Here is a 25,438-nt window from a genome sequence, read left to right as displayed (position 1 = left end):
CTCTTGCAGGGACACCCCAGTCCCTCCTATGCAAGGAAATCCCCTTCCCTTTCCAGGAATGTGAAATTTTTCGTCCTTTCTGCATCCCTGGGGTGCAGAGGCGGCAAGTCAACCTCAAAAATGAGGGTTCCCAGAGCACAGCGCACAAATGTGATGAAGGCAGCTCAACCCCCTAGAGTTGGCACACCTGCTGGGGTGTTAGTTACAGAAACTTGCTCACATAGCAATGAATTATGTCCCATTCATCCTATACAATGTAGTGTAGTGGTTAGAGTGCTGGACTAGGACCTGGCAGACCAGGGACTCAGCTATAAAGCTGCAAATAAAGCATTTTAAGTGAGTTGTAAAGTGAATTATGGGACGTGGGGGCGCTGTGGGTTAAACCACAGAGCCTAGGACTTGCCGATCAGAAGGTCGGCGGTTCAAATCCCCACAACGGGGTGAGCTCCCATTGCTCGGTCCCTGCTCCTGCCAACCTAGCAGTTCGAAAGCACGTCAAAGTGCAAGTGGATAAATAGGTACCGCTCCAGCAGGAAGGTAAACGGCGTTTCCATGCGCTGCTCTGGTTCACCAGAAGCGGCTTAATCATGCTGACCACGTGACCCGGAAGCTGCACGCTGGCTCCCTCGGCCAATAAAGCGAGATGAGCGCCGCAACCCTAGAGTCGGCCACAACTGGACCTAATGGTCAGGGGTCCCTTTACCTTTACCTAAAGTGCATTATACAAATGTGACACTAGATGGCAATAGCGAGGTATGGCAAATTCAATATATTTTTCAGAACTTTTTTTGTATATAAAAAAAGCATATTCACAGTGTTGTTGGTTTTTTGATATGTGTCTAGATTCCACCCAGGATTCAAATACCCACTCAGCTACGAATCTCACTGGGTGACCTTGGACTAGTTACTTACGCTCAGCCTAACCTACCTCAGAGGGTTGTTGTTCTGAGGAAAATATGGAGATTGTCAGAGGCATCCTCACCACCTTGAGATCCTTGGAGGAACATTGGGATATATGTGCCACAAAAAAATAGAATGAAATAAAATGAAGCAGGAACCGTCTTTATTATTGTCATTATGTTCCTCTGAAAAGTGGTGATGCAATATAAATGATAGGTTTTGGTTTTCCCTGGAGAAATAAAAGCAAGTGTCTAATTGTCCCTTGTCTGAATTTCCCCCCCTGCCCTCGCTTCCTGAGTGACCCACACAAGCTGTGACGGCAGACACCAGCTTTAATTTATGCCACCGTTTCTCTTCTCCTCCTGTTGGCATTCTGATGTTAGACCTAATAAGTCATTCAGGAGCTGCATTATAACGGTTTCTCGTCAGAAAAAAGCTCTAGGGAGTAATAAGCATCCCACCAGTGGTTATGAAAAGAACTTCACGGCATAGCAACACACTACAGAGGGGATTCTGTATATTTTGCTAACAACCTCTGATTTTTTAAACAAAGGTTCATTAAATGTCAAATCTACAAAAAAGCCTCTAGCGTTCCTTTCATTAGAGATTTGGGGACAGGGAGGAAATAGTTCTTTGCTGCTGCTTCTTTTTTTCCTCCAAGCTGCACAGCATCTGCATAGTTTTATGTAGTCCTAGTGTTTTAATTCTTAATAAATCAGGTTTTTTGCGCAGCCAATTTCTCTCTGTGCTTGGCCAGTGAGCAGAAAACACTTCCCTGGAGATGGGGCAGAATGGAGGGAGGACAAGTATTAGCAAGTCATATTTCTCTCACAATTTAGGAACATTGTTTAGACAGAGGGTGAGGAACCTTTTCCAGCCCCGAGGGCCGCGTTGGATCATAGGCAAATCCTCTGGGGGCCACATGCCAATGGTGGGTGGAGAGGCAAAAGTGGGCAGAGAACTGGATGTGGCCCTTGTGTACAGTGGGCTCTATTCCAGCCACACATACACACAGCCACAAACACTGCACGTTGCTCCATCATCTGTCCATGCAAGCTATCATAGTTCAAGGGCACATTTCAGCCAGGCAAAAGCACTTGCAAATTGCACAGAGCAGAACCACTGATAGGGGTGACCTGGGGAGAATTCTAAGGGCCAGATAGGGAGACCCAGAGGAATGCATCTGGCCCCCAAGCTTGAGATTGCCCACCCCTTCTTTACACTTAAGAGTGCTATCACATTTTTAATGAGCAAAGAACAACTTAGAGAGCAAGGAGGAGAAGGGATGTTCTGCTATGCCATGTTCTCTCTGACACATTACTTCTTATGCACAGTGGTGTAGCAAGGTCATGTGGTACCCGGTGCAGAAAATTTATTTTCACCACACCCACCCACCCACACACACACATTGAAATCTAGTTGGACTCCCAAGAGACTGTGATCTATTCACAGTATAAAAAGACTGCCTGTGATCTACCCATTGTCATTGCCAGGAGTTGTTGAGCATTTTTAGGGAAGGGTTGACCAAAGTTGTTGAGCTTTTTGGGGGGTTACAGGGTTTGAGTCCTGAGTTGAGGGAGCTTCTCTTCTTCTCTTCTTCCCACCGTCCACTTGGTTGCTCACCTGCCTCCTTCCCATCCTCTCCCTGCATGCCTCCTACAGCAGCCCGGGAGCGCGGGGCTGTCAAAATGAAGGGGGAAGGGAGGAAGGGAACCAGCAAACCAGAGAAGCTTCCCCCTATTCCCCAACGGCTCAGGGCAGGTGGGAGTCGAGGGCAGGGAGCACACTGAATGTCACCCCCCTCGGAGATGACACCTGGGACGACCCGCCACCATCGCCACCACCTTGCTCTGCCCCTGCTTATGCAGACTTCTGGCCTGCAGATTGATACTTCTTCTTCACCCCTTGGCCTCATGCCTAGTATAATCCTTTCCATTGGTCCAGTGTGGTGGGTTGGGAGTCACTGAGCTCCTCAGGCCTATCAGAGGTTGCCTGCCAGGGTTCTAGCTCCATGAACGCTGGTGCTGTGTGTCTGGTCCAGGGACCCCTGCCCACTGGTCCCCAATTTAGCACCTCCTCAGTCACCAGCATCAGGCTCAGCATCAGGTCTGGCTCCTTAGCCAGCAACTCTTCAACCTCAGACTCAGTGTTTTAATTGCAGTTGGAGGTCATGACAAACACTAACCCTTTTCACCTGGTTGGAACCACCTCATCTGAATAACATTGTCTCATTCCCCCCCCCCCCCAAATCCATGCATTTATTAAACCTGTACACATGGTGTTCTCCATTTAGGTGTTAGTGAGTCATGTTTGTGAAGATCTACTGACTATAACAGCACAGTCCACTTCATGTACTCCCTGTCTTGGTTTAGCAGGGACAAGTCCTGTTCCTGGGAAATATCTGTTCCTTTTCTCCCCCTGTTTTCTTTTCTTTGGGGAAATTTGGAGAAAGCATATCTCTTGTTGTAGACACATCTGATGTTTTCCTCCCTTGTGGCTGGGCAAGAACTACCTATCCAGAAGACAGACAATGCTGAAAGCACATGAGTCATATCTCTCCCAAAATAAGGATAACCAGATCCATTGTTGGATTAAAATTATATTATGCATTACATTTTTTAAAAGAAAGCTTTTATGCTCAGTTGATGCAAGTCAGTTCAGGACAAGCTCTTGCAAATAAAATGAATACAGAGTTGTACAGCAGGGAATGTGGGTGGGGAAGCAGTGACCATTTCTGTTCATCAAGTAGGAGAGGTTGTCTCTGAACTTCTGGGAAGAAACAAAATTACATTAAAAATTCTGCTGCCCCGATGTGAAACTTTTTCTTTCTTTTTTTGGTATTCTGAGCTGGAAAAGAGCTATGAAGTCTGTAATATTTATTTTATCTTTGAGGTGTGCATTGTGAGCTGCATATTTAAAACTCAGCAACATGATTAGCTAGAATGTTTGTGAACATTCTGTGACATCAGATCAACCCGACCAATGGGAGCATAACAACCAAATGGTCAGTTTTTCATAACATGCACCTATCTATACCATGGACTAAGCATAGTTAGAAGCTGAATTTAAGACAAATAAGCAAGTTCATTATTTTCAACCAGCCCTGCAAATAGAGACTGCCAGTAGCAACTGGGATCTACTCACTACATTCCAGCAGTTAACCAGTGTTGTTTTTCTGCTACTATGAAAGTTGGGTGCAATAATTTAACCCACCCACCTAAAAAAAAAAAAGAGAGAAGATGAAAGAAATACCTCTTTCCATTGTACACTCCAATGAAATAAAATGTCCCTGGCCAGAGAGAGTCAAATCGGCCCTTTCATGAATTTTGATTGGTTGCCATGGCAACAGTGACACAGTCCATTTAGCACTGGAACTCTCGCCACAACAGAAGGTGAGATAGAGTAGAGTGGAAGTGGTTCCCGTGGGCTGTCTCTATGCACACCAAGCTAGGCCACTCACAAAACAATGTGGTCGGATCCTCAGATGCTTCCCCCTCCCACTTTCAAAACAAGAAGGTCCTTGTAATCAGTTCAGTCATACTATAACCTGAGAGACCAGGGTTCAAATTCCCACTGGGCCACATGAAACCCTCTGAGTGACCTTGGGCCCATCAGTGTCTCTCTCAGCCTAACCTGCCTCACAGGATTGTTGCAGGAATTAACTGAAGAAGCGGGGGGGGGGGAACCATGCACACCACTTGCATCCACTACAGAGGGAAAAGCAGGATATAAATGCAATAAACAAACAAGTAGACATTTATGGCTGGATTAACCACTGTGATAAGTACTGTTGTACGGACTCCAATCTCTGATTGGCAAGAGACTCCATGGCTACCTAGGCTCACTCAGGGTTCACTTTCCATGGAATGAAGGTCAATGGAAACTATGGTTTCTTTGGTATGTATGGCTTCATTTACACACATATGCAACCTGAGCATAAGATGGAGGGGTTCACAGCATCGACACCCCAATAGATCTTGCCTCTCTATTAGTTTTCCAGAACATAACCAAGCTCAGCTTTGGGTCCAGCACAGAGCACAACATGCCTCTGTTTCTCCAGCTTCTAACATCAGCCAAACACTCAAACATAAAACTCTGGCTATTGCTCTTCTGCTTCACAAGGCGATGTTAGGTGAAGTGGGGGGGGGTACCTGTGATTGTCTCTATGGCAACAAGGAAACTTCTTTGGACATGTAAATGGAAGTACTTAACTGGCTGGCTGAAGTCATTGCTTTAACAAAAGAACTGCTTGGGTTGCTTTTCTCATGTATATTCTAGCCCAACATATACAGATTTGGAGAGGTGTCATCGACAGGTGTCATCCACACTTTCTCCCCTCCCAACATAGAGCAGTATGGTACAGAGCAGGGGCTCAACAAAATACCAGACCGCTGCTACCTAAGAACATAAGAAGGGCCTTCTGCATCAGGGAAATGGCCTATTAAGTCCATCATCCTCTTCTCAGCTTGTAGGCAACCCACAAGCAAGGCCAAAGCATTCTCCCCTCCTGTGGTCTCCAACAAGTGGTATTCAGAAGCACCACTGTCTTCACCTGTGAAGACAGAGAAAAGAATAGCCACAATGGCTAGTAGCCATCAATAGCCTTTTCCTCCATGAATTTGTCTAATCCTCGAGCAATGACAAACCTAGACAGCATCTTAAAAAGCAGAGACATCACCTTGACAGCAAAGGTCCATATAGTTAAAGCTATGGTTTTCCTAGTAGTGATGTATGGAAGTGAGAGCTGGACCATAAAGAAGGCTGATCGCCGAAGAATTGATGCTTTTGAATTATGGTGCTGGAGGAGACTCTTGAGAGTCCCATGGACTGCAAGAAGATCAAACCTATCTATTCTTAAGGAAATCAGCCCTGAGTGCTCACTGGAAGGACAGATCCTGAAGCTGAGGCTCCAATATTTTGGCCACTTCATGAGAAGAGAAGACTCCCTGGAAAAGACCCTGATGTTGGGGAAGATGGAGGGCACAAGGAGAAGGGGATGACAGAGGACGAGATGGTTGGACAGTGTTCTGGAAGCTACCAGCATGAGTTTGACCAAACTGCGGGAGGCAGTGGAAGACAGGAGTGCTTGGCATGCTCTGGTCCATGGGGTCAGGAAGAGTCAGACATGACTAAACAACAACAAATGGTGGTTATCACTACCTTCTGTGGGAGTGAGTTCCATAGTTTAACTATGCACTGAGCTAAGAAGTACTTTCTTTCATCTGTCCCAAATCTTCCAGGAGCTTCATTGGATGTCCATGAGTTCTATAATTATCAGAGAGGAGGGAGGACTTTTCTCCATCCAATTTCTTCATGCCAGACATACGTAATTTTATAAACTTCTACTAATGTCACTCATTATGTTCTGACCACACAATTGTTTTGGGGCCTCCCAGATCTCCACTGATACCATGAACTTTTATCTCAGACAGTTTTGTCAATGAGTTCTAGTGTTAAAAGACTTTCAGCCTTTGTTGCAAGTTTTTGGAAGATACGAGGCTGATTGTAAGTGGGGTGCTAGTGTTAGGATTCCTGCTCCATGTTTGAAGTCATGGGATTGTTGTCTATCACATGACGGTGTATGTTTTCATTCCACAGTGTGGGAAGTGACGGAGACAGGATGATTTGTAATTACTGTGTTCCGTGAAGTAGGACTATTGTCCTTTGTTCTTTCTTTCTTTGTTGTCTGATGAGAAAGAGGAAGGAGCTAAGTCAGAATGCTCTGAGAGTATTATATGTAAATAAAGTAGATTAGCCAAAATGCTGAGCTATTGAGTCTGTTACGTGAACTGCCAATACTCTGCAGATCCGTAAGTGTGCTGATGCTTCTTGGTATCAGTCGCTGTGATGTTCGAGCTGAAGAAAGCTTTTGAAGCTCCCAAAGGATCGACCAGGAGGGAGAGAACATGCCAGTTGGGCATGTGTCTCTACCAAGGTCCTACATGAGAGTAGGACGATCCTAACAGCTGGATCTCTGTAGCCAGTAGGTGGTGGCAACAGGGCCACTGCTCTGGCCTTGCAACACCATTAAACACTGAGGAAGAGGGAATATTTGTTGGAGCAAGTTGCTCACTTGGAAGTATTTGTGGACCTGAAGATCCTGATCTGTCTGCCGCCTTCTCCATATAATCCAGAATTGGACCAGAAAAGGACAAGCCTGGATCAGAAAAAGTCAGCTGGGGTGTAATCCATAATACTAATGGGAAGTCAGATGTAATATACCACCCCCATCCCAAATTGGGATGACTTCTTTAGGTGACTTTCCTTGAAGTTTTCAAGCAATGAAGTAGCCAAGGGGGATGTTTTACTCTGTTTTCTATTTATATATATATTCCCTTTCTGTACTTCCAAAAATACCTTGCATGGTCACATGGTCCTGGAAGGAAGCACACCTGGGAGGCTGCAGATACAGCTGCTCAATGAGCATTCAAGGTATTTTTGAAAGCACAGAATCAAAGAAAGAAAAACAAAGTCTCATTTGGTTCTTTTCTACAGCTTCCCTGCATTTCCTTCTGGGAATGTGTTTCCTTCTGCTCCTCCAAAAAAGAATAAACTAGGAAAAGTCACTCCCTTTTCCCCATCCAAATTGGGTTTCCAATTATTGTCCCCTCCCCCTGCAAATGGTCAAAAAAACTTAAAGCAAGATGTTCCTACCAGCATTAATGAGAACCAATAATCTCCTAAAGTGGAAGTCCTAACCCTATCTACTTAGAATTAAGTCCTATTGAACTCAATGGCCAGGTAAATGGATTGGGATGGCAGTCTCTCTGCAAACCTTGGGAGTAAGTCCCATTGAACTGAATGAGACTTACTTCTGAGTACATGTGGTTACGATTGCATTGCAACTATTTCTTTGGTCATTATTCCTTCAAGTCTTACTCATCTAATTATTATTTTCATTTCAAAGAAATGTTGAAAAGCAACTGATGTGCAGTCGCAAATTTAAAAGCACATATCGGTAAACATTTCTTCAGTGCTGTTTATCAACCACATCCACATCAAAATTTTAGTCTTAAATCATTGACATGAGTTGCAAGACACTAGCAAGTGAAAGGGGGTTTCAAATCAATTTGCTTTCTTTTCTCCTTAGCCTCTCTAGCATATAAACCAGTATTCTGGTGAGCTGTGGTTAATATACAAACTAAAATGTGGTAGACAAACGTCTCCACCTAGAGCCCACTGAGGGAAAATAAACCCTATAATTGCTTTACTGAAAGGCAGCTGAGCTTTGCAAGCCAAGGGGCTTTCACTGGGCATCCGGACTGAAATTCTTCCGTGGTACCTCGGGTTAAGAACTTAATTTGTTCTGAAGGTCTGTTCTTAACCTGAAGCTGTTCTTAACCTGACGCACCACTTTAGCTAATGGGGCCTCCCACTGCCACCGCACCACTGCCATGTGATTTCTGTTCTCATCCTGAAACAAAGTTCTTAACCCGAGGTACTATTTCTGGGTTAGCGGAGTCTGTAACCTGAAGCGTCTGTAACCTGAAGTGATTCTAACCCGAGGTACCACTGTATTGAGAACAATTTGACAGGAGTTGAAATCTGCACTGACTGCTTGTCTTGCAGGATGAGTAAAATACAACAACAAAGAGCTGCCTCTTATTTACTATATATTGTGGAAAGTTCTTTGTCTGTCCATCTGTCTGTTCTCTATAGGTTTGACCACCTCTTGGAAATCAAGATGGTGGACCAAAGTGTAACTTTGGTGTGTCTTTGCCCATTTTGGGCCATAGGTTCAGCTGCCTCTTGGGATATTGCCACCAAATTCAACTCATGGGTTCCCAAAATGGAGCTGTGGGGAAGGAAGCCAACCCTGGGCCAGGTCTTTGGGGCCTGGCTACAGTGTGCAATGGAGCTACAGAAGCAGCTTCTTTGTACGAAGCCCAATACCACCAGCCACCAGCTGCAACCAGCCACCAGCCAGCTGCAACCCCGCTCCTGGGAAATCTCAAAATTCCAGAGAGAAATAATAGAATGCAGCAACAAAGTATTCTCAAGAATGTACAATTTGTTGTTGACATGGGAAACTAAGGATGAAGAGGTCAAATGTGTAATGATAAAGTGGGCAAAAGACATGGGACATAACATCCAAATGTCAGAATGGGATTTATTTTGGAAAAATGATTTGAAATTTACGGCTTGTACATTGATAAAAGAAAATGAAAATGATGCATGGGTGGTTCTTAACACCAGTTTTGTTGTTGTTGTTTAGTCATTTAGTCGTGTCCGACTCTTCGTGACCCCATGGACCAGAGCACGCCAGGCACTCCTGTCTTCCACTGCCTCCCACAGTTTGGTCAAACTCATGCTGGTAACCTCGAAAACACTATCCAACCATCTCGTGCTCTGTCGACCCCGTCTCCTTGTGCCCTCCATCTTTCCCAACATCAGGGTCTTTTCCAGGGAGTTTTCTCTTCTCATGAGGTGGCCAAAGTATTGGAGCCTCAGCTTCAGGATCTGTCCTTCCAGTGAGCACTCAGGGCTGATTTCCTTAAGAATGGATAGGTTTGATCTTCTTGCAGTCCATGGGACTCTCAAGAGTCTCCTCCAGCACCATAATTCAAAAGCATCAATTCTTCGGCGATCAGCCTTCTTTATGGTCCAGCTCTCACTTCTATACATCACTACTGGGAAAACCATAGCTTTAACTATACAGACCTTTGTTGGCAAGGTGACGTCTCTCCTTTTTAAGATACTGTCTAGGTTTGTCATTGCCCTTCTCCCAAGAAGCAGGCGTCTTTTAATTTCGTGGCTGCTGTCCCCATCTGCAGTGATCATGGAGCCCAAGAAAGTAAAATCTCTCACTGCCTCCATTTCTTCCCCTTCTATTTGCCAGGAGGTGATGGGACCAGTGGCCATGATCTTCGTTTTTTGATGTTGAGCTTCAGACCATATTTCGCGCTCTCCTCTTTCACCTTCATTAGAAGGTTCTTTAATTCCTCCTCACTTTCTGCCATCAAGGTTGTGTCATCTGCATATCTGAGGTTGTTGATATTTCTTCCGGCAATCTTAATTCCGGCTAGGGATTCATCCAGCCCAGCCTTTCGCATGATGAATTCTGCATATAAGTTAAATAAGCAGGGAGACAAAATACAGCCTTGTCGTACTCCTTTCCCAAACACCAGTTAACACCAGTTAAATTAGCACAAATGTATAAATCAAGAGAGAGAAAATGTTGGAAAGGTAAAGAAGTAGAAGGTACGTTATATCGTATGTGGTGGCAATGTAAAGTTATAAAATTAGATGGATAATATAACTTGGACATGCATGAAGTAATCATGAAATAACAGAACCATGGGAGGGGGTAGAGGGAAGTCAAGGGATTGGAGAAATGCCACATTTTTATATTTTATTGAAACAATATTATTTTCCTTTTATTATTTTCCTTTTTAAAATTTTCTTTTCCATGTTTATCTATATGTGATTTTTGTTACAATGAAAATTAATTAAAAATATTGTAAAAAGAAAAAGAAATGGATGCTGGACTAGATATACCTGTACAGTGGTGCCTCAGGTTACATACGCTTCAGGTTACAGACTCCACTAACCCAGAGATAGTGCTTCAGGTTAAGAACTTTGCTTCAGGATGAGAACAGAAATCGTGCTCTGGCGGTGCAGCGGCAGCAGGAGGCCCCATTAGCTAAAGTGGTGCTTCAGGTTAAGAACAGTTTCAGGTTAAGAACGGAACTCCAGAACGAATTAAGTACTTAACCCGAGGTACCACTGTAATCTGATCCAGCAAAACTCTTCTTCTGTGGTGAAAAAGGCTTTCCCAATTCTTTGGCCTACAAAGAGGATGCCAAAAGTGGGTAAGCATTCTTGGTTCAGTAAGAATTAAAATGCAGAAACCACTGACCCAAGCACACAACCTCCATTGCTGCCTTCCTTCTGAATAATCCCTAATTTCAGCATCACTTTTCTTCTCGGTGCAATATCCCTTGCAGCCACGCAATGTTGACAAATGGCTCCGTCGCTGAGCTCCACCACGGAATACCATAAAATACCCATTTCACCTCGAGACATGTTTTAAAGCTTGTGCTATAAAAATGTACAGTAATTGTAAGTTGTTTTAAATAGTAAACAGTTCAGGATTACATTAATAGGAGCTCGGGAACAGCAATTCCTCCCGGTTTTGACAAAGACTGTTTTCAACTCTCAAGGTAATTGCAAAGATTGTTCATTTTAAGAGAATGAATAGCAAAGAGAAATATTGCCTCCAGGTATAAATTTGGTTTTTAAATAGCTAATTTTGCACAGTACTCTTACAGCACTGAGCATACTCTTCATGCTTTAACAGCCACACTGTTAAGACTTCTAAACAAAGCCATTGAAACCATTTTATAGGAGAGTGCATACAACTCTAAAATTATACAAAATTCGTTGTGATTTTCAGCTCTATTGCATATACAGTTACATACAGAAAGAAAGTCAGATCATTATGAAAGTTATGTAAGCTTTTGAGGTTTACAGAACTCTTCATCAGATTAAGCAAAAAAAACCAAACATATACCAAGCTAAATAGTGGTATTTACTTTTGCATCAATGTTGTGCTTTTAAGGGTTCAGGATCTGGAGTCCTCAAGCCAAATATAGCCTGGGGGCATGGAGGGGGAATGCTAGTTGGCCCTTGAGTTGCCCCACTTCATCACTCAATTCTCAGCTGTGAAGTCTGAGGAGGGAATATTTTGGTGGCTTGACTTGTCCCACTTACTGTTAGGTAAAGGCAAAGGGACCCCTGACCATTAGGTCCAGTCGTGGCCGACTCTGGGGTTGCGGCGCTCATCTCGCTTTAATGGCCGAGGGAGCCGGCGTACAGCTTTCGGGTCATGTGGCCAGCATGACTAAGCCACTTCTGGCGAACTAGAGCAGCACACGGAAATGCTGTTTACCTTCCCACCGGAGCGGTACCTATTTATCTACTTGCACTTTGACGTGCTTTCAAACTGCTAGGTTGGCAGGAGCAGGGACCAAGCAACAGGAGCTCACTCCGTCATGGGGATTCAAACCGCCGACCTTCTGATTGGCAAGTTCTAGGCTCTGTGGTTTAACCCACAGTGCCACCCACGTCCCTCACTTACTGTTAGCAGTGTTTATATTCCCTTCTGATGTTGCATGCCAGTTTCTTCAAAGGATCCTACCAGAGTGAGGACAGGGAGCACTGTTTATGTTCCCTCCCTCCCACTGACATGGCTTGGTGATAACGTTCTGTAGATGCATTGCCCCTTCCCTCACTCCGATTTGGCTTCATGATGATGTCACATAGATGATCATAAAGCCAAATCTGAGTGAAGCAGGAGGACGTGTTCCGCCAAGCCTGCTTCTATCTCCCTCTTTTGCATGAGCAGTGCCATTTTGCCTGCATAAGGAATAGTGTGCAGAGACCACATTCACTAGCAATATGTAGGATGATGATTATGAAGACCAGCTTGTTGGGGGCAGGGATGGCTAACTTGGGGTTCTCCAGATGCTCTTGCTGTCCAGCTCCCATTGACCCACCTATTATGGCCAATTGGCAGGGATAATGGGAATGAGAATAGTTCCACAACATCTGGAAGACCACAATATCCCCTCACCTGCTTTTGGCTTCTCAGTGCATCTCAGGCACTTTGTCATGCACTGTCATACATTATCAGGTCTCCTTATATTCCATATTGAATATGGGGAGGAGCTTGAAGGCTACGGAAAAAGCAGGTGCCCTACCACTGAGCTATGGGTCTTCCCTAAATTGAAATTCCATTTCCACAATGGACCAGATAGATGCCTATGAAGTTCACAATGGTAGCTCTGAGGTGGAGCAGCTGCTTTGCATGCAGAAGGCACTGGGTTGAATTGCTGGCATCTCCAGTAAGAGATGGGGGAGAACCACATCTGAAATCCTGGAGAGCCACTGCGGTCAATGTAGACAATACTCATGCAGAGGGACCAAACGATCTGGCTCTGTATAAGGCAGCTTCCTATGTCTGAAACCCAGAAATCTGCTTCATCTCTTAGCTGCTTCACTGCACTAGCTCCTCCCTTTAAGGTAAGGGTGGGGGGTCTTTTTCAGCCTGAGGGCCTTCTGAAGGCAGATGTTGGTGGCAAGAGGCAAAGAGGCAAAGGCAGGCAGATCAACAGGTGTACATTTTACCTTTATACAGTAGGCAAACATTTACACCAGCCCAGTAAAGTATAATTGTTTAATTGTACAGTGGTACCTCGAGTTACAAATTCCTCAGGTTACAAACGCTTCAGGTTACAAACTCCGCTAACCTGGAAGAGTTACCTCAAGTTGAGAACTTTGCCCAGGATGAGAATGGAAATTGTGTGCCGGTGGCACAGTGGCAGCAAGAGGCTCCATTAGCGAAAGCACACCTCTAGTTAGGAATAGTTTCATGTTAAGAACGGACCTCCAGAATGAATTAAGTTCGTAACTAGAGGTACCACTGTACATTGAAATGGAAACTAACTCTATACGTGTATTGCTAAATGCATGGAAACCTCCATTGTAGCTAAACAAAGGAATTGCAGACAGCCTAACAGCCTATCTCTGCTACTCTGTCATGAGGTGTTTAACTTTAGATCACATGAGAAGTATTCAGTTGCAAATCACCATTTTGTGGAAGGTAGTCTTTTCCTCAAGCACCACAGAAGAAAGGACATATGCTAATGATCTCTCTCAAGGAGAACACAGCCTCAGACAGTAAAGGAGGCTGTGGGAGAGACAAAGTGTTGTTTTCAGCTCTGTTTGAAGTAATGTCATAATTCTAACATGCTGTACCTGTGCTTGGGTGTAACATTATTTTATTGAGTGTTTTGGAGCATGTTCTGTTAGTAAAGTTTTGGAGCCATATTTTTGGACTAGACAATTTTTATTTCAAGAAGTGTCCATTTTTAGTCATCCTATTGCTTCCATGTGCACAATATTAATAACCACAATAAATCCTTCTCTATCCTTCATCCAGGGAAGCAAGAGGCATGATCAGAGTTCAAAGATACATTCCAGCCAGTTGTTGTAGCCCTGTCTAGTCCCGTTGCTGAGCAAGCAGGGGCTAGGTGTATCTGAAAAACAGCTCCTGAGAGAAGAAACCACATATGAAGTCAGACAGCCCAGAAGTCAGGGAATCCAGATGATCACAAAGCCAAGGATCCAGTCCAGAGGCCAGAGAATCTAGATAGTCACAGAGTCAAGGGTCCAGCTGGAGAGCAGGAAGCATCAAGGCAGGGCCAAGAACTACAGGCATTATTTCCAACACCTGACTGCTGCTGAGAGCTCTGTTTAAGAAGGCCAGAGAAAGCTGGTTCGCACCAGGGCCTTCTTCTCTGTGAAGGGTGATTAGCTGCAGGTGGAGTCACTCCTTCATCTCCCCCTTCAGACTGCTATTCCACAGGCAAAGCTGACTCCTGGCCCATGACACCAGGCAAAAACAGGGGGGGTGGGACACCAGGGCTATTGAGGGGTGTGGCCTGAGGAGAGTCCTGGGGCCCTGACAGAGCCAAGATGGGGACCTCAAGGCTTCTCTAAATGTTATGAAGTGAAACTTTTTGAATGTGCTTTACCTACATGTTGGAATAGGGTTAAGTACAAGATGTTCAAACTATTACCAGTCATGAGCTCAATAAGTTAGGCATAATAAGGTTCTGCTCATAAAGAAGTGATCCCTCTCTCTGCTAAAATAAGATGCCTGAAGTACACGAGGAAATGGTATCAGTGAGTCGTGACTTCTTAAGGCAAGTTGTGTGTGTGTGTGTGTGTGTGTGTTTGTTTAAGATGCATGTAGGGATGACCTTTGTAGTCACAAACCTTATTAGCACTACACAAGCTGCTTCAGAAACCAAAGCTCGACAAAATCATAAGCCCGTTATGCCATCTGATGAGGTTAATGAGATTTCTGGTCTTTAAAACCAACTAAAGGACAATTTGATTACACTGTAACTTCCCATAAAGAGAGAGAGAACACTGAATATATTGTGATACAGGGTTGTGCTTCCAAAGGTAGTGGGGCAGGTCAGAAGACCCTGTGTCCCTTCCCCCAGCCAGCCCTTATCTCCCTTTGCACAAATAGCTGCAACTATTGGGTTGTTCAGCTCACAGTTGTTTCTTATATAGAAACAGTGGTATAGCATCTTCTTTGCATGTATGAGGTCCCAGGTTCATTGCCTGGCATCTCCAGATAAAGCTGGGAGTGTTTCCACTCAGAAACCCCAGAGAATCTCTGACAGTCTGGGTCTACAATACTGAGCTAGATAGACCAATAGCCTGACTCAGTATAAGATGGCTTCCTATGTTCCTGTTAGGGCAGGGTGTTACATCAAATTCTCATCCCCCACTAAATGCACTCTGGCAATTTTTTGTTGAGAAACTGCCGCCTTAAGCTCCACCCCAGCACATTCTCCTTGCTGGGCTTTGGCTCAACTGGAATTTCCATCAGGTCCTCTCTGCCTCACCTCTCCCCTTCTTCCTCAGCTATCAGAAGCTCTGATGTCTCAGTCAAGAGCTGTGTCTCTGACCAGCTATTCCTTATCTGCCTTATCAGACCCCAACAAAGGGATGTGCACACATGGACACAAACATTTGCAGCTATTAAGAGCTCTGTAAGCCTGAAGAAGAAGAGTTTGGATTTGATATCCCGCTTTATCACTACCCGAAGCAGTCTCAAAGTGGCTAACATTCTCCTTTCCCTTCCTCTCCCACAACAAACACTCTGTGAGGTGAGTGGGGCTGAGAGACTTCAGGGAAGTGTGACTGGCCCAAGGTCACCCAGCAGCTGCAGGTGAAGGAGCGGAGACACGAACCTGGTTCCCCAGATTACGAGACTACCGCTCTTAACCACAACACTACACTGGCTCTTAGATCCAAGAGCAGGAAGCAAGAGCAGCTCTAAGCCCCATCCTCTGACATAAAAAGGGTTGTGGGCTTGTGGAGAAGAACACCACCTTTGATTATATGACCTTTTCCTGTTGCAGCTGAAGACTTCGTTGCTTTACAAGATCATAAAGGTGGAGAAGAGATTCATAATATTATCTGGGACTCGGCAATGAGAAATTGCCTTAATAAGATTGCATAATTTTATGAAAATGTGTTATTCTCAAGCAACCCCATTAGCTACCCATGGAGTGAGATGTGTATCCAGATATATGCGCAAGGACATACTGTAATCGTCTTTCTGAAACAGGAAGCTTTGATCATTGTTTCCTCTCATTGTATTTCTTTGTTGAGTGTTATTAACCGTCTCAATGCCCTTTTCTAAGCAGAGAACAACTGAGTTCCATTTCACACATAATAGTGATGTTCACTGTATCACTAAATCTGATAGAATTGTAACAACTATAATATTTTTTACATGGAATAATTAAAAAGCTTTGAGTCTGCAGCTCACAATTTATTTACTCTCAACTAGTGTTCTCCCAAAGGATCCTGTTAGAGGAATCAATAAAGTTTGGCTAGGGATTAAGAATATTGAACTTTTGTCTGGTCAAGAACATGGAATAGGGGTGATGGTGACATCTGACGATTCATGTACTGCTTAACCACAAAGACCAAAGTTGTGTAACAATGTTCTAACATGTTTAACTGCAGATTGCCAGTAAAGCAAACTAACCACTATGCAAGCTGAATCTAAAAGGTAAAGAAGTTGTTATGTACTGAGTTGAATAGGATCCAAACTGCAGCAGTCTGATTGGTCCTAGAACAATAGGATCCAAAAGGCAGCAGTCTGATTGGTCCTAGAACAATAGGATTCAGAATGCAGCAGTCTGATTGGTCCTAGAACAATGCAGCAGTATGATTGGTTGGCAGGAACCACCCAATCATGCTCCAGATAGAAGTGAATCCACAACCTGATTGGCTTACAGTAGAATTCCGGAATTAGCCAATCATGTGCAGCCCATTGTGTAAATAATGTATATAAAGCAGATACTTTGAGGGGACATTCATTCATTCCTCCTCACCACTATGAGCTGAATAAAGAGCATGAAATCACTTTGCGACTCTGAGTATATTTCAGAAGTATTTCAGAACATGTTGAAATATTGCTTTAAACTTCCCATTTTATATTTGAGGAAGTAAGTCTCTGTAACATGTTCAGAGGATTCTCTGACTCACATGAGAACAGGGATCAGGTACCTGAAATAAAGAGGAGCTCAAGGCAAATCAAGTGTTGTGCTGTTTAATTTCTACAACATTCACTGTCACCTTCCTGTTCTTTGGTTTTAGTTTGTAAGCTCCTTGGGGCAAGGACTTGTCAGGTTGTTTAAATTTGATTGAGTGCCATGTATGGTGACAATCAAAAATGTTAGAGTCCTTAGATTACAAAAGGTGGTAAATGTTTCTCTATTACTTCTATAGAAACACAAAGATGGCTTGCTAAAGCCACATGGTCTAAGCTTGGAGCATTCAGCATAAACATGTTCAAATGGTGGAAGAAAAAAAGGAACAAAGAGTTTGGTAACCCTTTCTCCCAAAGGAAAGGGTGTGTGACCTAGCTAAGCCTGGCAGGAAAACTTCTTCTATGGTCTTAACCCCTTCATGCACGAATTAGAGTTAAGCATGTTGGTTATATGAGACTCGATATATCTATCATCTATCTATCTATCATCTATCTATGATGTGTTCATATATATGCAGGATTACAGTTGACTCTTGAACTTATTCATTGCAGCTTAAGCCATATATATATATATATTTATCTTGGTCTTCTCCCCATCTTCCTTATTCACAGCTTCTAACATTCTTTTTCATCAATTCATTGCAGACCACAAACGTGAGTCTCGACTTGCCTGACCTTGGTTTGACTTACGTGCTGTGAATAACATGTGGGTGCTTGGCATACACAAACATTACCAAGCCATTACCGTGCTCAGAACAATGGGGAAATAAAAAAAACTTGTTCAGAAAATAATTGCACTTTGCAAAAATAGATTTTTCAAAAACCCATCAAGTACATATTAATCTATGTTCCAATTTGAAACAATGCAATGCACATTTTGCAGTCAGCTGAAGTCTCCCTTGTTGTCTGTGGGATTCCTTCTTTTCCTTTTTTTCAATTAGCAAACATTTTTTTCAAAAAAAAGCACATGCTCCTATTATTTGAAATCAGGCAGAGGAAGATGTAAGATAACAGATGAAGGAAGCTATTTACTGTCTGAGTTTTGAGTTCCCTGCAATTAATTAACATAAAACTGACCTGCTATGTGCCACGGAAGGTGTTTTATGGAAACAAGACACAACAGACAAACCTCAACAAATTGTCTTGCTTTTGTTTGCTGCTCAGGGTTAATTAAAAGCAACAGATCCTTTGATGCCTGCCTCAATACTGCTTTTCCTTCAGTCTTGTCAATCAAGGCCCCCCCCACCTCAATTATGATAAAATACAAGAGAAAGGAAAAGCTTGCTGTCAAAGGAAACAAAGATCTCATACTGCAGAGAGAGAATAGCTTGTGACAGATGCACTCCTCCTAGCTTGATTCAGAATGGCCTCATCATCCCACCTGAGCTAATTTTGGTCCAAAATAACTTAGGGTTGAATTACATTGTTTGAGTCTGACCCCCTTGTGAGCCAAGCCTCTATTCCATTATTGGAAGATGTTATCAATGGTAGAGAGGGAGTTTGAGGCCTCCCCCTATGAACCCGTACCATCAGTGGCAGAGGAAGCCGATCGGGCACCTGTGGCGGTGCGCACGCCATGGCGCAGGGCCAGCCGCGTGGGGGGGGGGGCTGCCAGCCAGGGCAGTACACTCCACAGGGCCTCCGAGGAGTCTGCCTGCCTCCTTCCACTTAGCTGCCCTACAGTTGAGAGGGAGGTAGCAGGCGGAGAGGCATGGCTCAGGTGAGCTGCAGTCCCCGTGGTGAGTGCCACCTGGCATTTTGTCACACACCCACACCCACACACCCCGTGGTGACACCCGGGCTGGGATGTAGACATTTCCATTCCACCTTAAGGAGCAGACATGTGGAACTGTTGAGTGTCACATGTCTGTTTACATTCCAGCACAGCTTGCTGGGAATTTCCATTGTGTATAGCTTTTGCTTTTCCCGTTCTATCTGAGAAGACGAGAGAGAGAGAGAGAGAGAGAGAGAGAGAGAGAGAGACACGACATGTTTCTTTGTCCTGATTTATGATTAATAAATCTGTAGTTGTAGTATGCTTCCACAAGCCTCACGCCTATTCTGTGTGCGCAGTTCGCTCTGCTGATAGTGTGCCCTGGCTTTGAAACCTGGGTCGCTGATTTACGTCGGAGCAGATGTCAATGTTCTTCAAAGCGGGAAGACTGGAAGGAGACGGCCCAGCTGGGGCTAGCCAGCTGGCCTCCCGGCCCTCTGTATGCCAACACAGACCACCCCCACCACACCCCATTGCTCCGCCCCTGCCTACCACTTCTTTCCCAAAGTTCCTGTACCATGGGATGTCTTTCACTTACAAAGATTCAAGCTGTGCTTGTATCACAACCTCTGCATCATGAACACATTCTTCTCTACCACAGCAAAACACTGGGTGTTCTCAAGATATCCAAGGTTAGGCCTCTCGATTGTCACCCGGCGATCAGCACTGAACTGTGTTCATGTCACACAAAGCTACCACCCTGCTGACTGCGACACAGATCACTACCTTGGTAGTGAACAAGATCCATCTCCAGCCAAAGAGAGCCCATAGTACAAAGCAGAAAGTGTGACCTCAAACCAACACTGTCAGAACAGCCATATCTGAACTTTGTGAACACTTCTCTGATTCTGTCAAGCTCTACTGAACTGCTGCAGAGATAGCGCAGGAACACGGTGGAACCACATCAAAGAGGAAATCTGCAACACAGCTATGTCCTCCTTTGGCAGAAGAGAACAACAGATCCCCCACCATAAAGGACATGGAGTGTGCTATTGTTGCAAAGCATGAGAATCTTGTGAACTGCAAGTGTGAGCCCTTCGAAAAGTCATTTGCTACACCGAGAAAGGCAAGAAATGGTGCCCAGTACATTGCCAGACAATGTGCCATTGACGACTGGCTAAAGCTGTGTCAGAGCATTCAACTTGCTGCTGGCAGCACTTGCAAAATGTACGAAGGCATAAAGAAAGGCTTTGGAGTAACAGCCAGGAAAACTTCATCGCTGAAAACCTTATTGGGAGAGATCATTCCAGCCAGGGCAAGTAGATGAAGCAATGGGCAGAGCTAACATAGGCCTAGAGTTAGGGTTGAGTGACTCTATAAATTTCAGTTTCTCATTTTTTCCAGTCTTAAATTCAGACTTCCTACTTTCTTAATCAATTTACATTTCAATTTTAAAAACTCCTCAGGAATATTCATAACTGTTCTCATAATGTAATTTTTTTTGCAAGTGATCTTTCTGTGTGCAAGGCATTTTTTAATCTGATTTTCACTACTACATGCATCTGCATGCATATTTTTCATAATATACACTGTGGGGAGAGGTGTCAGAGAACTGCACTGAAAAATTCAGAGAAGTGGAAATTTTGAACGATGTTGAATTAGATAGCTTTGCACTGAAACACCAATACAGCCCCATGCTTCTCACATCCCCAGGTAGCTTTCACTTTCTTGCAGCTGCCCCTCATATGCATTAGCCTTCCCCTGGTGCCTCTACATGCTGAATCCTAACTTCCTAAGAAGTCACCTTAAATCCAGGTAGTTGCAAAAGAATGGCTACCAATCGCTGCTAGGCACAATGGTTATGATATACCTCCACTATATGAAGCACTGGGCCTCTCAAAGCCCGTTGCTGGGATTCGTACGAAAGGAGAGTGATCTTGAGGTTGGATGGCTATTTGTCATGGATGCTTTAGCTGAGATTCCTGCATTGCAAGGGGTTGGACTAGATGGCCCTTGGGGTCCCTTCCAATTCTATGACTGAGCTCAGGTCCTGCTTGCAGGCTTCGCAGAGGCATCGGTTGGTCGCTGTGAAAACAGGATGCAGGACTAGATGGGCCATTGGGTAACTCCAGCAAGTTTGTCTTATGTTCTTAAATCTGGAGGAAGGAAGGAAGGAAGGAAGGAAGGAAGGAAGGAAGGAAGGAAGGAAGGAAAAGAAACCCAACTCTGCTATGTATTTCATGAATTATTTCTCTAAACCAGTGTTGGAGAGAAGCAATCTAAATTCACCACGTAGGCATAAGCTTTAAGAATTTTTGTTTTGTTTTTGTTTTAATATCCTCCAACACAATCTGCAACTGGGTAACTTTAGCTATTCAAGTGTGAATCACTGCCACTTTTAAAAGTGTAATGTCCCCGTTGGGAGCTGTGATCACCAAGCTGCCATTTTGGAGTCACTCCCCAAATTAAGTGCCCTTCTGGCCACTTCCAGCATTTAAAAGCCTCATTATTGATTCGAGCAAGCGAGCCGCAAGGCTCTGCCCATATTTGCCAGACACACTAAACCAAAATTCCCCCCCCCCTTTTCGTCTCCTCCAGGAAACTTAAATAAGTCACATTTACGGCACTCACCAACTGTTCCCCTGCTTTTAATATCACAAGGTTCATCGTCAGGAGGGGGGGAAAGTAATCAGAGACACTTTATGGCTATTTGGTGGAGAGAGAAAACAGGGAATGTTGTGACCTTTCATTTGCTGCAAAGTCAGGAACGAATCTTTGCCCATGATGTTGGGCAACTCTTATATTACGGACAACTCCTAAATGTACAAAATAAAATGTGTCATAGTAAGAGCAGCATTGGTGGTAAAGCCATCTATCCCAGATGGAGGAATGGGTAAAATATGTGAGCAGCTTGCAGGGCCATCTTAAGCATATCCGGCGCTGTGGTGCAAAGATCCCTCCGGCACACACACACACACACACACGTTTCCCAGAGTTGTCGACCTTTTCCCCAAGCCTCTGTGTGGATTGCTCTACTCCCGCAGAGGCTTGGGAAAGAAGCTGCACGTCCGTCAGTCATATAATTGGTGGGGCGCAGCTTCCATCCTAAGCCTCTGTGGGGATTGCTCTCCTTCTGCGGAGGCTTGGGAGTTAAGCTGCACGCCCGCCAGCCATACGGTTGATGGGGCGCAGCTGGCAGGTGTGCAGGAGGGAAAGGGGAGGCCACCGACAAAGCCACGCAGCTCTCCCACTCACTGGGGTGCCCCTGAGAGGCCTGCGCCCTGGCGTAACACGCCAGTAAGCCCAATGGGAAAGATAGCTCTGGCTGCTTGCCTCCATATTATATTCATTTTCCCTCTAGTTTCACATAGGGGAAGATGCTGCAGGGTTCTGTCTTGGACCAATTGTTGTTCAACATATTTATAAATGATGAACAATCAAGAGGATGCTCATCAAATTTGCAGGTGACTCCAAACTGGGAGGGGTAGCTAATGCTGCAGAAGACTGAATCAGGATTCAATATGACCTTAACAGATTGGAGAACTGGGCCAAAAGTAACAAAATAGGGGCAAATATAATATTCTGTACTTAGGCAGGAAGAACTAGCTGGACAAATGTAAGATGGGGAACACATTCCCAGCTCCTCCAACCATTCCTTATCAGCCTTGGTTTCCAGACCCTGGCCACCCTCCTCTGCACACCTTTCAGCTGGTCAATAACCTTCTTAAATTGTGGCACCCAGAACTGGGTATGTTTAGCCTGGAAAAGAGGAGAGTGAGGAGAGAGATGATAGCCATCTTCAAATATCTGAAGGGCTGTCACATGGAAGTTGGAGCAAGCTTATTTTCTCCTGTTCTGGAGGTTAGGGCACACGAAAGTCGATTCTGACAAAACTTCAGGAAAAACCTTCTGACCGTAAGAGCTGGTTGACAGTGGAACAGTCTCCATCAGGAGGTTGTGGACTCTCCTTCACTTGAGGCTTTTAAGCAGAGATTGGATGGCCATCTGTCAGGGATGCTTTAGCTGAGATTCCTGCATTGCAGGGAGTTACACTAGATTAGGGATGTCCTGCTTCCAAGAGACTGCAATCTACTCCCACTATAAAAACACTGGCAGTGATCTACCCAATGGGTTGAGCTGTTGTTGAGCTTTTTTGGGGTAGCAATACCCATGGTTGTTGAGCTTCTTCTGGGGAGGCTTCAGCAGAGTTGTTCAGCTTTTTTTTGGGGGGGGGGTTATCTATTAGAATTACTTGATCAGCCAGGATTTACCAGGAACACCCCGTGATCGACTGGTAGATCAATCTTGGGGTTCCTTCCAACTCTGCAAATCTATGATTCTATGATTCTCCTATTTTATTTTCACTGTCCACACTATATGCTGTTATCATTTTTGCTTGTTGTTTTTTATGTATGTGAAAAATTGGATTAAAAATCATTATGATTTAAAAGGTGTTTAAAACAAAAGCAGAAGTCTGTGGAACAGGCTGCTGAAATTCAGTGCTAGATCTCTGGAGCTGAACTGGTGGGGATTTCTATGTAGATTTTTTAAAAAAAGAAATCATTATTTACTATAGCAGGAGTGGGAATCTATGCTTGATGGCTGCATTCCCTTCTGAACAGCTTTTAGGGAACCACAGGCCAGGAGTGGGCAGGGCCAGATACCAAAGTGGGTGGAGCTATGAATATACATATTTACACATACACTCACGCATCCCTCTCTGTTCTCCATTCAGACAAACAAGTGTCATTATGAGAATAGAAGGACATACTCCAGCCAGGCACAAACCCTCAGGGAGTTTGGGAAGCAGGGCCAGTGGGTGTGGTGATCTGGGGAGAGTTATGAGGCCGGACTGAGAGCCTGGAGGGCCACAGTCAGTCCCTGGGGCAGAATTTTCCCACCACCTGTACTCTAGCAACAGACCAATTCTTGAGCTGGCACATTTCCGGGCATCACTGCTGCCTTGCCCACCCACCTCGAAGGAGTCACAAACTCCACAGTCCAGCTGAAACAGGATTGTGTTGGGGACAAGATGTGTTCTGGTGAACCAGAGAGGATTTCATACATTTCTGCCCTTTCATCATACCTTCCTCTGCCTTCTATTCTCACGCCACCCGACACTCTGGCAGCTTTGAAAACTACCCACACAACCTTCAAATCGAACGCCGGTCTCCTAGCCATCCAGGGAGTTTTGGATTTATCATTGGCTTTGATATGAATTTTCTTCAAAAGATCAGCTCGCTTCAGATCCCATCAATGACCCGTTTAGAAATAATATATCAATGAAAAGGGAGGGTTGGAATGCAAAATGCTCCCTCCCATTCCCTAATGCTTCTCACGAACAGATGCTTAAAAGGGCATACAAAGAGCTTAGGTGGGGGGGGCAAATGTGTCGGTTACCAAAGGGAGTGCAAGTGTCTTTGGAAAGCAGAGGGCTGTTTGCTTGCTTTTAAAATATTTTAAAATATGTTGCGAATCTTTAACTATCTTAGTGGATATTCAGCGTAGCTTGAAGCCCAACTGGTCTGCAGCTGAAAGTTGCTGCAGTAACTGCAGAGAGGAGATGGATGCTGAAGCTCGCCTCCCAACCCAGGTAAACACTTTCCCCTCCCCCAATGAATGGAAATGCAAAAGAGGGTGGATGGATGGATAAAGGTAAAGTTAAAGGGACCCCTGACCATTAGGTCCAGTCACGGATGACTCTGGGGTTGCGGCACTCATCTCACTTTATTGGCCAAGGGAGCCGGCGTACAGCTTCCGGGTCATGTGGCCAGCATAACTAGGCCGCTTCTGGCGAACCCAGAGCAGTGCACGGAAACGCCGTTTACCTTCCCACCGGAGCGGTACCTATTTATCTACTTGCACTGGCATGCTTTCGAACTGCTAGGTTGGCAGGAGCAGGGACCGAGCAATGGGAGCTCACCCTGTCGTGGGGATCTGAACCGCCAACCTTCTGATCGGCAAGCCCTAGACTCTGTGGTTCAGACCACAGCGCCACCCAGATAGATAGAAAGAATAGCTATTACAGGTTGGTGACAGAGGCTGCATACGCATCATACATTTAAAGCATATTTCAAGCAAGAATCCAGGGAATTGTACCTAACCCACCACTGGTATGGAGCTCAGAAGGGAATTCGGTCTTCAGGCTGAAAAATGTTCCCCAACCCTGCCTTATAAGTTATCAGATGCAGCAAATGCTCTGCTGAACATTTTCAGTTCGAAAAGCAGCAACTGTCTTGGTCTGGCCAAGTGTGTTTTCAACCAAGTACAAGGGCCTGGGAGCTGGGATTTGCTGTGCTTCCCTGCCACATGGTGTCAGAGGGGGAAGAGAGCCAGCAGAACTGGGGCTGTCCTGCTGCTGGTAACCTCTGACTCCTCTCTCTCTGAGTCTGTGCTCAATACATTGTCCTGGTAGGGCCTCCTCACCCATTTTGATCACTCAACTTCACTGCTTCTAGCACCTTCCAACTCATCCCTTCCCCAGACTGGTCTTTAATGACCCACCACCATGTTCCAAGGTCTAAGTTGTCGTCTTCTGTGTCTTCCATGGGTGGGGTTCTTGGGCAGGAGGCTCCCATCACTCTTCCTCATCCAGCCAGTCCCTGACACTGTGTAAGTGGGAGGATTGTCAGAGAACTGCAAACACAGCCAAGTTTTCTGATTCTTGTTTCATATTTCATAGCCATCCCTCATTGGGAGGATGATTCATGCACTCTAGAAGGATGATCCATGAACTC

At 44.8% G+C, this 25,438-nt stretch overlaps 1 long non-coding RNA gene across 2 annotated transcripts; it reads right to left on the bottom strand.

The window, feature by feature from the left end:
• Nucleotides 1–3,140: 3,140 nt before the first annotated feature.
• On the bottom strand, nucleotides 3,141–4,251 carry LOC310742694. Of its 2 annotated transcripts, none has more exons than XR_014538655.1 (2): nucleotides 4,153–4,251; nucleotides 3,141–3,412 (listed from the first exon to the last, which is right to left on the bottom strand). It is a non-coding gene; the product is annotated as an uncharacterized lncRNA (long non-coding RNA). The 2 variants fall into 2 exon arrangements; XR_014538656.1 differs by lacking the exon at nucleotides 3,141–3,412 and adding an exon at nucleotides 3,484–3,669 and having other exon boundaries at nucleotides 4,153–4,239.
• Nucleotides 4,252–25,438: the final 21,187 nt, after the last annotated feature.

The sequence above is a fragment of the Podarcis filfolensis genome (genome assembly GCF_964270895.1).
Source record: "Podarcis filfolensis genome assembly, chromosome: 9".
Taxonomy (NCBI): domain Eukaryota; kingdom Metazoa; phylum Chordata; class Lepidosauria; order Squamata; family Lacertidae; genus Podarcis; species Podarcis filfolensis.
This window is presented reverse-complemented; position numbering and strand designations above follow the sequence as displayed.